Raw genomic sequence first — 15,770 nt, 5'->3', positions numbered from 1 at the left:
GATTTTTTTTTGATTGACATTAATCTATATTACATTTTTATAAAGACAAATATGCAAATTAGAAAAGGGTTTATATTCGAGAACAACGAGAATTTGCGACAGCTTGAAGAGGTCATGAAACTATCTCTTGGACTACGTATCTTATCAGTTCTTTTAACTATAAAAATCATGCTTTTAATGTTATTAAGTATTATTCTTTTTTTATTTTCAACTTAATTTTGAATATCCAACTGACCATGCTGACTGCTAGCAGCCGGTTGGATATTGAATATCGAATATCGAATAACGAACCGGCTGCTAACTTCACACACATCTTTTTTTCGCAAAAAAAATATATATGGTACGGTATATATTTCACAATATTAAAAATACATGTATTTATGAAAATGTTTGCGTACTGTAAATCTCAGCTGTTTAATTCAACTGCTAAAGCACTGACGCATGTCAGCCTAAGTCATCTTGTAAACATTGGAGAGGTGATGTCAAACGCATTTCTGGACTGGTGTACGAGAAACGGAGCAGTGTCTAAAAGTCTCGGAGAATGACGTCGTTGATTATCATATTAAGGAATAAAGGCATTTTCGAGTATGCTCTTTTTGTAGTAATAACCTTTGAACTAGTGAATATACATACTAGTTGTATTTGATAAATAAAATACATGTAGTTAAATCAAATCACTTTATTTTATATGAAAAATAAACAGTTAAAAAAAATACAGATTATCTGTTGTTACCTTTATTCCACTCCTACTCAAATATTAACATACAGAATGATAGCTATATTCTGTGTCATTTATGACGGATGTTTTGAAGTATTATAAATGTAGCTGCTCCGTCAAAAAATAATATAAGGACCTATGAGCTACGGTTCCACGGCTATTCTAAATGCTGATCATCAGCAATAGTATTTATGAATTATTGTCTCCTGCAAAACAGAAAGCGAATTTATATTTTTCATCACAGTTGAAAAATATAACAATGAAAACATGATTTGTACAATATAACGAAATATGCAATAAACACAAGCGAATGAAGGGTATCGTCATTGTAACTAAATACAATTAAACTGTTTGATGAAACAAGATAAAAACGAGATTGGTTTATATTTGCTTAAATCCACTTCATTTGAACTAACATTCTCTTCATTAGCAAGCATACGAAAAAAGACGACGTCTCCTTATTTTTATAAGAAAAAGAATCAGATGACCCAGCATTTACAAGAATGAAGGGACTGAGTTATTGAGTTCAAGGTGATAACTCAATTTCGTCTAATTTCTTGATAGAGTCATATAACAGGTAAATATGTAAAATTGGTAAATGTAGAGTGAAAGTCAATCTTTCGTAAATTCAGGCCGTTGAATTAAAAAATATTTCTCAGAATATTGAATTTTCAATTAAAATGGTTTTCTGTATTTCTGGCCGACTGTATCTTACAATTTATTGAAGGCCGCAGACCTATAGTTGTTAACTTAAATTTCATTTGGTATTGCAGATATTTGCCTCATTAGCAATCATACCATATCTTTTTATTTTTATATAAAGAGTATTTCGTGACACCTTGATTTATATCTTACAATTACACTAAAATAATTTTCAATCATTTCCAATACAGGTCATGTATAATTATTTCCGACTTGTGTCATTTTGTTGCTATGTTTGATATCCATTTATTTACGAAGCTGCACCAAAATCAATCAATGCAGACACTTTTGCAAATAGATAAGCACGCCATTTCTATAATCAAAATTAAAATCTGACAACAGATCAACATTTTTAGAGTATTGAAAATAACAAGCCTTGCTATCATTTACAATCAAACTACATCAAGGTGTTTTTTTAATGAATCAGCATCATGTTCATGTGAAAGTGAAATATATCTTTAGGTCTAGAATAAATATACACAAATGTCTGAACACTCGAGTAACTAATTAAATTTGAAAATCATGTTGTCAATTATATGCCAGATTCTTCATTGTTAGTGTTCTTGTCGCTTGGTTCGTCGTCATCACTATCGGGTAACGGATCTCTTTTCTGTGTAGTGTCAATAACTGCATAAATAGTTCGGTTTTCAAGTCCACGAATAACAAATTTCGGACCTGTTGTAGATTTACTAAAGACAAGATCTGCATAATGAAGTCCATCTTTGTTCAAATTCTGGAAGTTGAAAAACATATTGTGTTTTAAATGTTGTGGTTAGAAATAAACAGATGAGTCAGTTGTGCATGACATTCTTATTTTATCCATATTGATATTATTGAAATGGGGTATTAAAGAAAGCATCTGATCAAAAGTTATGAAAACTTTATAGATAAACAGACATTACGTTAATATGCCTTCACATTAACCATTAAACATTCCTTAACTCTGAAACGGCAAACAAGAAATATTTCAAAACGGAAGATGCCTACATTCACCAATGGTTAAAAGCACAATATCTCGGGAATAAAAGAATGGAAATTGAAAAAAGGTTTCAACCATAGGTCCTCATTAAAAAGCATACTGATCGTCAAAAAGGAGGGGGGGATCGAATCTCCGGAACCCCCTGGATCCGTTACTGAGTTCATTTATAAATACACTGTATGACAATATCAATAATAATCCCTGTCAAGAATGTCAATTCCGATGTTAGTTCTAAAAACTTCGTACAATCTTTAATTTTAATTGGCTATACTATGTAATTATAAGTGATTATTATTTTGCTTAAATGTATAGAAACAACACCTGTTTTGATGATTCTTTACGACTCCTTTCTTGGACATCCTCATTTGTGTTATTGTTTTTGTTATTTTTCTTTTCTTTGCCATTGCCATTTTTTGTTTTATTTTCCTTGATACTGACTCCATCTTGGCCTTGTAAAGAAAATTAAAAGTACATGATAAATGATATAATTATGTAATGTTGAATGGTCGTTAAGGTTACAGTTGAGTAGAATCTTAGTGTAGAAATGCATGGTTTACGCTAGAGAAAGAGTTCGGCAGATTTAGACGTTTGGCGGAAAAATTAGTGGCCGGGTCGAAAGTAATAGGGGGGATCGTAAGGGACTCTCTATGCTTCGTAAGGGTTGCATTTAGAGAACATATCCCTATCAAGTAAATAGTGGTATCAACCACGGGTATATAAGAGAGTGAGAAACGGCACTCGAGGCTGTCGGTTGGCTGTCGATGAGCTATCATCCTTCAACCGAGCGTACGTCGGATATATTAAGTACAAGAAGAGCCTTGATATTCAGAGGACACTTTGTACCGGGTACAAAGTGGACGTACACGTTGACAGGATTGACATTGCAGACTGTCCCACTCGGAGGACAAGTTGTTCCACCCCGCACTGTCTGGAAGTGACAGGTTGTCCCACTCGAAGGACAAGTTGTTCCAGCCCGCACTGTCTGGAAGTGACAGACTGTCCCACTCGGAGGACAAGTTGTACCAGACCGCTCTGTCTTGTATTGACAGACTGTCCCATTCGGAGGACAAGCTGTACCAGCTATACTGTCTCTAAGTGACACATCGTCCCATCTTGAGGACAGGCTGTTTTATTATATTATATTTGTATATACATGTATATAATTGTCCGTTGTTACTTTTTATCGACAAAGAGTCAATGTGTATAATTTAGTTCATTGTGCATAATATAGATAGTTATAGTTTTTAGTATAACCATATTATTTGTGGACAACTTGGATCCAAATATTTACTGGAACGGACGTTTGAGATATAAACGCCTGGTTACACGTTACATATTTGGTGGCAGCGGTGGGATTCAAGTTGTCTATCAAATACTATTTGATTGATTGATCGTTATTTTATTTATTGTCAGTTAACATCAATGAGGTAAAGTCGTAAGACACTTAAAGTCACGACTGAGTTGTAACACGAGTGTATTATTTAATAAAAATTGTTTCAGTTTGATTACACTGTATTGCAATAAATATGTCGAATATTGACGATCAGATTGCTGAAATTAGTAGGCAAATACAGTCGCTTAGTGGGCAAGGTTTTATATCATCTACACCTAAAGATCAGGGTGTACGTCCGATGGTTGTTGAAGATAAAGATCGACATTTTCATCCTAGGCCGGAATTAACAATAAATCAAAATACTGCTCATGCTGTTTGCTTTGGTTCGAATGATGTTAAAATCAAACCATCAAAATATGATGGCAATACTTCTTGGATCGACTACTTAGCACACTTTGAGATGTGTACCTTAGTCAATATGTGGTCTGAACACCAGAAAGGTTTGTACTTCGTCGTGTCACTGATTGGACAGGCTCAAGCAGTCCTCGGTGATTTACCAAAGGAAAAGAGACAAATATTTTCAGACCTAGTAGACGCACTAAAGGAACGCTTTGCTCCATCTAGTCAAATGAAACTATATCGTGTTCAGTTCAAGGAATGTCGACAAAATGCAAGCGATACTTTGCCGGGGTTAGGTCAGTCAGTTCGAAGGCTTTCAAATCTAGCCTACCCGACTGCCCCGTTAGAATTACGGGACACGCTCGCCAAAGAACAATTTATAGATGCACTAGTAGACTCCGAAATGAGACTGAGAATTAAACAGTCTCGTCCAAAAGGTCTTAACGACGCTATACGGTTGGCAGTTGAGCTTGAAGCTTATAACATGGCTGAGAGCAAAACACTGAAAAGTATGGGCCATTTACGACAGACTACTAGTGACGAACGGACAGAAGCACCTAATAGTCCTGAAATGGCTATATCTATGTTACAAATAACGACATGGATGCAGACGACTGAGAATAATTTACTGGCCATAACAAAAGAGATTAAAGATTTAAAGTCCCAAAGAAAGTTCCAACAACTGGGGAAGATGAATAACACACAAAGTAAAGGGAAAAGGGGTGGTCCTTGTTTTAGTTGTGGTAAAATAGGACACTTTGCAAGAAATTGTCCCAATAATAATAAGATACAAAGTACGGAGGGAACAATTATGAAAGAACTTGTTACGGACGGAACGGTCAATATATTAAAGTCTCAAGTAAAGTCTCCAAACAGTGACAAGGACGCTGCTGTTGTTTCAGCATCAGAGGATGCAGGAATTTTTGTTGAGTTGAGTATTCAAGATGTACCAGTAAAGTTTGTGGTTGATACTGGAGCTACATTAACTCTAGTTTCTACAAGAGTGTATGACCTAATTCCTGACTTGTATAGACCACATTTAAGCATTCGAGGTAAAGGTAATTTTACACTTGATTTTGGTCAAGAGAAGTTTACTTCAGAGGCCGTTGTAACTGACCTACAAGTCGATGGAATTCTAGGTTTAGACTTTATGAAGAAAAATAAATGTCTGATTGACGTGTCTGCTTACCTATTATATATCGATAGCGTTAGTGTTCCCCTTCTCTTTGAAGCTACCAAAACTAAAAGTACTGATGTTAGTAGAAAACTATGAGGTATCCGGTGGGGGACACTCTATTAGGTCATTATGGAGACAGTTTGGTTGTTTAGAGGTTCATGATGATGTAGTAATTAGACGCCACGATGACCGTGAACTGAACGTTGTGAAATTACAAGCGGTAATTCCAATGTCTGAGCGTAAGCAAGTTTTACAATGCTGTCACGAGACAAAGTGTGCAGGTCACCTAGGTATACATAAAACTATAGAGAAAATACGTCTAAATGTCTGATTGACGTGTCTGCTTACCTATTATATATCGATAGCGTTAGTGTTCCCCTTCTCTTTGAAGCTACCAAAACTAAAAGTACTGATGTTAGTAGAAAACTATGAGGTATCCGGTGGGGGACACTCTATTAGGTCATTATGGAGACAGTTTGGTTGTTTAGAGGTTCATGGTGATGTAGTAATTAGACGCCACGATGACCGTGAACTGAACGTTGTGAAATTACAAGCGGTAATTCCAATGTCTGAGCGTAAGCAAGTTTTACAATGCTGTCACGAGACAAAGTGTGCAGGTCACCTAGGTATACATAAAACTATAGAGAAAATACGTCAGTCTTTCTATTGGCCTGGTTTGCAATCCGACGTGAGGACGTATGTTGCTGATTGCAATCAGTGTACTAGGAGAAAACGCCCAATGAAAAGGAAACGTGCCTCGTGGAGATTAGAGAATAATGGTCGTCACGAGAGTAAGAGACCAGCCTGTATGACTGATTATGTAAATAAGTAAAATTTAGATTATGTATAAATGTTGTTGAATTAAATTTTATAACTTTGAATATAACATGCGGGACGCATGTAGATTGAGGCGTGGGTTATGTAATGTTTATTGGTCGTTAAGGTTACAGTTGAGTAGAATCTTAGTGTAGAAATGCATGGTTCACGCTAGAGAAAGAGTTTGGATGGAAAATTAGTGGCCGGGTCGAAAGTAATAGGGGGGATCGTAAGGGACTCTCTATGCTTCGTAAAGGTTGCATTTAGAGAACACTTCTATCAAGTAAATAGTGGTATCGACCACGGGTATATAAGAGAGTAAAAAACGGCACTCGAGGCTGTCGATTGCCTGTCGATGAGCTGTCATCCTTCAACCGAGCGTACGTCGGATATATTAAGTGCTAGAAGAGCCTAGATATTCAGAGGTCACTTTGTACTGTATAAAAGGTACAAGTAATGTAAATATAAAGTTAATAACACATAGTATCTCGTTTATTCCATATACATCTTGTATAAACAGTTTAAGTTTAAATCATCGATAGAACGCAATGTTCTTTACCTGTTTTATTCTGAACGACACTGTGAAGTGCTGTTTCTTGAAATGCAGAGTTGTCGGTTCCATGTTTGTTATGTCTTTTCTTATCATTAACTTCGTATCCAACTTTCGTGGTTCCTTGACCAAAATCGCTCCCCGCAGTTTCGTAAAGTATATTGTCTTTTAAACCTTCTACGTTTGTAAAAAAGAAAATAGTATGTATTATGATACTTAAACTCAATAATATCCCCTCTATAAGTTTAAATGCAAAACAAGGTCTGAACCTATCATTTATATCCGATATACGCGATTGCAGCGTTCGCGCTTCATACACATGCATTGTGCTTCAGTCAACGCTTTAACACTTTAATATATTTTGTAATACAAAAAGAAGTTGTCAATTTTTGAAATATCATGAGATTACCGCAAATTTCTGTGTTAGCACCACATTGTTATTACGATTTTCTGTCTAATGTAAACATTTCTCAAAATTTGTCGCAAATGTCACGAACCGCATTCGAAGTTTGATGCCTTTATAATCATAAAGATCTTGTTTATTTTATAGCATAGAACTTTGCTCATAAACATACATTTTTTATAATGTGTTCTAGCGACGAGCATCAAAATCACACCGGAAGTTCTTATTAAGAGCTATCAGTCGCACTATGTAAAGCTCTATCAAAAAGGATATCCCTTAAACTTAGGAAGTTTACTTCTAAAAAGCAAATAAACAATTGTAGGGGCAAAGTTTAAAATGCGCCGAACTGGAATTACGCTGTACTATGACACATTGATTATTGATCATCATCCTCCGAAAAATTAACAATATTCAGTTTTCTAAAATGCAAAAATATGTTTATTGAAATTATAGCAGTATATTGAAAAAAAAACTGTTTGGCATATAATTTACTATGATCCCGTTTAGCAGAAATGATGTTTATAAATTTCTTACTTTGTTAAAATTGAGAATGGAAATGGGGAATGTGTCAAAGAGACAACAACCCGACCAAATAAAAAACAACAGCAGAGGGTCACCAACAGGTCTTCAATGTAGCGAGAAATTCCCGCACCCGGAGGTGTCCTTCAGCTGGCCCCTAAACAAATATATACTAGTCCAGTGATAATGAACGCCATACTAATTTCCAAATTGTACACAAGAAACTAAAATTAAAATAATACAAGACTAACAAAGGCCAGAGGCTCCTGACTTGGGACAGGCGCAAAAATACGGCGGGGTTAAACATGTTTGTGAGATATCAACCCTCCCCCTATACCTCTAACCAATGTAGAAAAGTAAACGTGTAACAATACGCACATTAAAATTCAGTTCAAGAGAAGTCCGAGTCTGATGTCAGAAGATGTAACCAAAGAAAATAAACAAAATGACAATAATACATAAATAACAACAGACTACTAGCAGTTAACTGACATGCCAGCTCCAGACTTTAATTAAACTGACTGAAAGATTATGTTAATCTTTTTAAAGTATTATAATACCATTCATTTATTATGTCTTTACCAACTGCTTAACGTATATTTAACTAACCACTAAATGATTTAATTGTATTTGAATACTTCAATTGTTCGATTATTACACTAAGAGTTAAGTATCAATAAATTTAGTTTTCTGGTCATTGGCCCAAGTCCTTGGCTTATATTTGTTAATAGATAATATGAAACATTTCCGTTGAATAAAACATTTAGACAAAATTTTGATATATGTATTGAATGAAATTGGTCATAAAATAAAATTTTTAAAATGACAGATACATACCATCTGCATATTCGGATTCATCAGCTAGGGCCATTCTTGAAAATAAAATAACACCATAATATATCATTCGTTTTATATACCAAACACAAAAGAAAAAAAGAAAAAAAAACCGAAAACTCCCCCGTTTTTGTAAGAATATCGTTCCAATAAAATTGATACATTAAATTTATGCAGTAAGCCTAAAAAAAGACTAGAGATATTGCAATTGAGATACACAAAGATGGGATATGTAAGAATGAATGACATATGTCTAAACCTACATTGTATCTCAACAATTCACAATGTTTTTATGACATTGTATAACAGTAACGCAAAATGTATGTCAATCATAATATATAGTATTAACAAGACTTTATACAAAATCTTTTGAATTGCACTTTTTTTCAAAGAAAGACTTGAAAAGGAATTCCCTGTATTGCTACAAGGGTACCCAGTGCATAAATTTGCGAAAATGAACAAGGACAAAATCACATTATGTACAATATTTTAAGTTTCCTTGTGAAAATATAAACTCGAAACTAAATGATGACCGATTTGCCTTTTCTTCAGTTGAAAAAATCCAATAATCAAATGACAGTATAGATAAGTTTAATTAGACAAATTCATTATTTTCGAATTTCGAGTTAATGATAAATAATTAAAATTCATCTGATAAAAAAACCACATAAAGATACCAGGCTTATGTGTTGAATCATTGAGACATCGATTCATAAAACTTTATAGGTTGAAGTGATCCTATGATTTTTTAAAGAAGTATTTGCATATGTTGTTCTAAATTTCGAACAAATATTTTATTAAAACAAATCCTCAAAAGGGATATCGTTTTATTTTTAATTTTTCAGAAATATTGGGTGTTGCTGGCTTAGAAGGGTATGTTCAAAAAGGTTGCAGGCATGATACACTGAATCATTTATGTGACATTATTAGTAGTTGTTGAAAACCAGATATAACCATTTCGCACTTTACCTAGAACTGTAACAACATTCGAGCAACGACTTCAAATGAATTGTTCATCTCCAAATTAACACGAATAGGCAGATCTTGCATAATCATGTGATCCTTGCAATAGTGTTACAGATAAGAAATGCTATTGAAACAAAGGTCCCAAATATTATGAAAAACACCCCTTCCATAAGTATAAGAAACTTCATAGTCATTTGGTAGAAAGTGTCAATGTCCTGTTCGTCGTAGTTAAGTAACAACTAATGTGACCATGCCAAATGCATTTTGTTTCTGAAAGATTATGTGCCATGTGCACATGACAAGTGCCAAACCTCGAGATTTGGCGGGATTTGTGTTGCTCAATCTTATTATCAGTAAAAAGGTGTTTTGCATTTCTCTTTGTTTCTACCTTTTTCCACTGACACTTGTCTTGTCCTTTGATATTCAAACGCTTCAAAAGTATATAAAACATGAAAAATGCTTTCAGCTTACCTACCTAAATGTTGATTTAATTTCTAAGTTATTCTGATTTGAAAACTTATGAAAAATAAAACTTAACTTACCTTTCATTACGTTCAGATTTTTTCCCTGAAACATCAAATGAGAGAGTACGTATAACATAAAATAACCTCATTATTGCTAAGTTATATCAGTCAGGATTCTACTTCGTCAAAATTATCTCCCCATTACGCCATTTCATTTTCACAATCGTAGAAATGGAAGCCATTGTAGGGATGACGCGCTGCCAATTTTGCTCTCGGAAACCGATAAATTTATCCACATTGCACCACTACGATCCTTATATGTCAGTTGTATTTGAAAAGACAAATGTATCAACTAGCTAATAAGCATCAGTTAATGATCTTGTCTGCATTAATTTAACTTAAAACTATTGTCTGATCGGTTGTTAGGTGGAATTTTCGAAAATTCATAAACATTAAAAAAAATTCTAATTAAATATTTCGTGGAAGGGCAGACTAGATGTTTTTAGTGGTTGAAGACTATAAACCCTAGTTTTCACACACAAAAAATTATTATTTTTCGAAGATATTTATTTTCATCATCCAACTTGAAAGACTGTCGTCAAGTACTTTCAGTAAAAAAATAGCTATACTCTGTTTTTGTGATTCATTAGATAGGTATTTTACTTGACCCATATATTTCATCTTTTAGTGCTGTGATTTTTAACCTGTAGCTTTGATATATAAAAATGATAGAATCTGAAGCGAGACGATGTATGAAATATTCTTGCTTTGTACGATATCAAGACAAAATATTCAACTCAAACACGCCCTAACATAAAAAGGTGCACTCGATTTTCTCCTTTCGATACAATTGATACCAATTTTTTGGAATTTTTTCTTGAGTCACAAAATGAAAGGGCAGACACGAAAATTACTGAACTAATAGATTGATATGTTTTCCGTCTGTGGTAATTTTTAAAAACAATTCGGAGGTTATGTAATTTCTACATCCAACTTGAAATATACCCATGTCGTCGACTTGATATCTAATTGTTCTGCTTAACTATGTACTAAATAAATTGAAAATTTATGCAAATGGTGTTTTTAAAATAAAACACTTCGTAATTGAGAAGAAAATTGTAATTTTGTTTGTTTCTATTAACTTTTAAAATGTTTGTCACTATAGTAAACATTACAGTAAGCATTTATCGCCTTCTCTAACAAAGAGCTTCGATTCTTTTGTTCTATTTCAACCGGGTTTCCGATTGATATGTGATAAATAAACTTGTATCTAATGAAGTAATAATGCGTTATTTCCCCTTTTATCGAGAAATTAGTGAAAACATTGCATATTATATTTGTGTGTGCATTCTATTAGGAACCACTAACATGTGAATAACCAAGAATTTGGAATACAAGTTATCATATTGTATCTGCATCTATAATATTTAAAAGATTTACATGTGATATGTAATGAATTTTCCTGTGACTGTTTGCTAATAAATAGATATGTGTCAAGTCTGTGGAAAAAAATCAAATTAATTACACATCACATAGATTTCTTTTTTTTATATTTTTTTTACCTAATTGTTTTACCTATTTTATCTAAGTAAAATTGAAAATGAAAATGGGGCATGTGTCAAAGAGACAACAATTCGATTATAAAGCAGACAGCAGCCGAAGGCCACCAATTGGCAAGAAACTCCCACCCTGGAGACGTCGTTCAACTGGCCCCTAAACATATGTATACCAGTTCGGAGATGATGGAGGTCATACTAAACATCTAAACTCCGAATTAAATTAATTAAATCTGACACAGTGTATGTTTTATGTTTTTGACTTTGATTTGTTTTAGTTACCATGCTGAATGTACAGCGACTTAGAGTAATTTTGATTTTTTATATGGGGCGCTCTATAAATTTTTCATTATCATTATTATTATTAAAGAGTCTATACTGTATAGTAGCATTACTTTTGATCAACAAAGGTATCTAAAAGTAGTTGTCTCTCTTTTTTTTTGTTAGGTTATTAAAGGTCACAAAATGTAAAAGACGAGTTTATCTGAAATCAAGTCATCATCCTGCCAGAATAATGATACCACAACAGTAACAAAAGAACAAATAGGCCTACCAGAAATATTTATGCCATAATAACTAATTTCAATCTCATGAAAGTATGTTTTATAGTAAAAGACCTATACGCTACTCACTATCAAGACACTACCTTTATCTGACAAACATAAAAAAAAATTATAATAAGCTTTATGTATTTATGAATAGTAAAACAATTCAACATTCATTGATAACCCACAAGTAAGCCGTAACACCCTAACCTGCATCTTTGTCACCACGGGATAAAAAATACAAGCTAGAAATACAAAAATATCTCAACAAAACTTACAATAGTGTGTTCTATCCTGAATATGTACTAAATATTCCAAATTGCTAGAAACAGCAGAATAATTTAGGAAATTTGAGGCCCAGGTGCAAAAAACATAGAAAATTGCCTACCCCCTGGGTCATAAAACAAATAATTTAACTTGTAAATGCTATGACTTTATGATTTTAAGTTCTTGATATAGAAAACAATAACTATGCTTGGAAGTTATGCAAAAATCAGATGTTAGCAGTCATCTCTATAACATTTAAGTGAATTTATATCTCAGACTGGTATCTGCATACATACAACTTTTGCAAATAAGGCTTTGTTTATAGATATAGGAAGATGTGGTGTGAGTGTTAATGAGACAACTCTCCATCCAAATAACAATTTAAAAAAGTAAATCATTATAGGTCAGTGTACGACACTTCCAGTATATTTATTAGGAAAATTGTGTTAAATATATGGTAACAGATGATACTGTTGTGACAAGAATTCTAAATTGACCATTTGAGGTAGAAAATCTGAACTTTAATTGACAAATAGGCACACAGTAAGATGTGGACTGGAGACAGAGGCAGGATTGGATACTTTATATTATCTTGAATCCCAGGCATAGATTACCTTAGCCGTATTTGCACAACTTTTTGGAATTTTGGATTCGCAATGCTCTTCAACTTTGTACATGTTTGGCTTTATAAATATTTTGATATGAGCGTCACAGATGAGTCTTGTGTAGACGAAACGCGCGTCTGGCGTACTAAATTATAATCCTGGTACCTTTGATAACTATTTACACCACTGGGTCGATGCCACTGCCGGTGAACGTTTCGTCCCCGAGGGTATCACCAGCCCAGTAGTCAACACTTCGGTGTTGACATGAATATCAATAATGTGGTCATTTTTACTAATTTCCTGTTTACAAAACTTTGAATTTTTCGAAAAACTAAGGATTTTCTTATCCCAGGCATAGATTACCTTTGCCGTATTTGGCACAACGTTTTGGAATTTTGGATTCGCAATGCTCTTCAACTTTTTACATGTTTGACTTTATAAATATTTTGATATGAGCGTCACTGATGAGTCTTGTGACCAGACGAAACGCGCGTCTGGCGTACTAAATTATAATCCTGGTACCTTTGATAACTATTGTAATGATTGACTGCTAAACATTACATTTATAGTATTCTGATATGCTTTCAATAGGTTAATAACAGTTTTAAACAGATTCTAGGCATTTTATATCAGAAAAAATGCAAATAGAGTAAGCTGGCAATAATTAAAGTCTTGTTTTCAAATTATTTTTAAAATTGAAACAGGGGAGGGGTATAAAATGTTCAGTAAAAGAAACTTAGAGTATACACAGTAATTTCTTTAAGGCTATAATTTTGATAAATGAGTATTAATGTGAGAAAAACTTATTTTAGAGAGTTTTCTATTTGAATAAATGTTAGTATAGGTTGCACTTTGTAATACAGCTGTTTCTCAAACCACACCTCTTTTGGCGAGATTTAGAATATTCATAAACAATTAAGTTGGTTTACATACTGGTTCCCAGTTATGCTCTCTGTGTTCCATCTCATAGAGACATAACTTGGGAATGTTACCAGTATATATACATGTGCATATTGTTTACATTGAAATCTGTGGTAACCCTTCATTCGTTGGGGTAGTTAAGAAAATTAGTGTTGGTTTATACTCTGAAAAGTTCAGGGCATATACATTTTGAAAATATGCCGTCCAGCCCTATATTTGACCTTTGAAAAAATTTGTAGTGCATATGAACTTTCAATTCTAGGATATGATTTTTTTCAAAACTTTTAAGAGATGCGTAAATTCGTAAAAACGTAAGGGTCTTTATAACCTAGAGGTACGAAAATGTCCAAATGCTTCTAGGGTAAACTAGTATCACCGTCTTCGGTGCCTATCTAATGATTTATAACACTCTAAAATAACGTACGTTCTGGATTTCGTACGTTCTTCATTGGTAGTGCTCAACCCCAAACGTAAACAAGGGATGTAAATATTCTAAGATATGACGGAGTTTTATGGCCAGAGGATATATTAAATAAATAGCCCACTTCCTGCAACTTCATCTTTGCTTGAGGGAGTTGGAACTTTAGTTTCTTGATAATGTCAGAATCTATTTTTACAGAAAATTATGAAATACATAATCATATCAATGCAGAAGCATACACTGAGGTGAGTATACCAATAAGAACTTGGTCCACCATCAACAGTTTTGCTACAGTTCAGTTATCTGGAAATTCAACACAATTCCAACGTACATTTGATATTAATTAAATATAGCTTTATCACAGAAAATGAGTGAAAATAATGATTTAATCACAATTGCTTTACCCAATTGAAGTGCACTGCTAGAATGTGTCTGAAACTTTTTCCAAGATTATCATTCATAAGGTAACCAACGCTAATTTGTTTGAAAGCAGAGGATGTATAAACTTGCATATCTAAATGACCAAAATGGACCTTAAAATAAAAAAAAAGTGAATCTTCAAATGAATGTGGAGCATTTTCTTGTTGAAATGCCTCGTAATATCTAATTAGGCACAATACATTAATAGTGAGCCAACAGGTTGGTATATTGTATGTATATACACACTATTCAAAGATACAAGGCTTAAAATTTGGAACGCCAAACGTGCGTTTCGTCTACATAAGATTCACCTATGGCGTTCGAAACACAACAGTTGTAAGTCCATTTCAAGTATTACGAAGTTGAAGAGCAGTCATTTAATAACCGAATATCAAGAAAGGTTGTGCAAAATACCGCTTCTATACATTAGAGTAATGATAAAAAAATCATAGCATTTTGAATATGTCAACATTTTGTACTTATATTCCAATCATCTGTTTCCATTACAACATAAGCGTAAATTATAAAATTGCAAATGACACTATAATAAAATTGAGAATGGAAATGGGGAATGTGCCAAAGAGACAACAATCCGACCATAGAGCAGACAACAGCAGAAGGTCACCAACAGGTCTTCAATGCAACGAGAAATTTCCGCACCCGGAGGCGTCCTTCAGCTGGCCCCTAAACAAATATATACTAGTTGAGTGATAATGAACGTCATACTAAACTCCAAATTGTACACAAGAAACTAAAAGTTAAAATAATAGAATTGTTCATACCTTGACATTTCTTGCGGCGTAAAAAAATTACCACAAAAATAAAACCAATGGAAAGAACTGCGGAAAATGTTCCGATGGATGCGCCTATATAAAGTCCAATATTTGGTTCTTCCTCTAATGCTGAAAGTAAAACAATAGATTTTCTCATCATCCCTTTATTCTAACCTAATAATGCAAATAATAGAAAAAACATTTGCGCAATAATGTGAACGTTGAATGCACTCTCTGAAATAAGTCATCGTTCCTAATAAACTTCGAAATAAACAGCTAAATAGTAATGTTTCTGGAATATGTATAAACCATTTCCGATTTTGTTGCTATTAGTGACGACAGTTATAACCCAACAGTAATTTATTGGATGTCTCAACGGACCATATTTCCCCAATAAAATCG

At 33.6% G+C, this 15,770-nt stretch overlaps 1 long non-coding RNA gene across 1 annotated transcript; it reads right to left on the bottom strand.

Moving 5' to 3' along the window:
* Positions 1–1,000: 1,000 nt before the first annotated feature.
* On the bottom strand, positions 1,001–8,471 carry LOC139522442 (uncharacterized). The gene is made up of 4 exons (XR_011664432.1): positions 8,434–8,471; positions 6,684–6,851; positions 2,721–2,848; positions 1,001–2,153 (listed from the first exon to the last, which is right to left on the bottom strand). It is a non-coding gene; the product is annotated as an uncharacterized lncRNA (long non-coding RNA).
* Between the last annotated feature and the right edge of the window lie 7,299 nt (positions 8,472–15,770).

The sequence above is a fragment of the Mytilus edulis genome, chromosome 5 (genome assembly GCF_963676685.1).
Source record: "Mytilus edulis chromosome 5, xbMytEdul2.2, whole genome shotgun sequence".
Classification (NCBI taxonomy): Eukaryota; Metazoa; Mollusca; class Bivalvia; order Mytilida; family Mytilidae; genus Mytilus; species Mytilus edulis.
The sequence above is the reverse complement of the archived record's forward strand: the minus strand, read 5'-3'. Positions and strand labels throughout refer to the sequence as shown.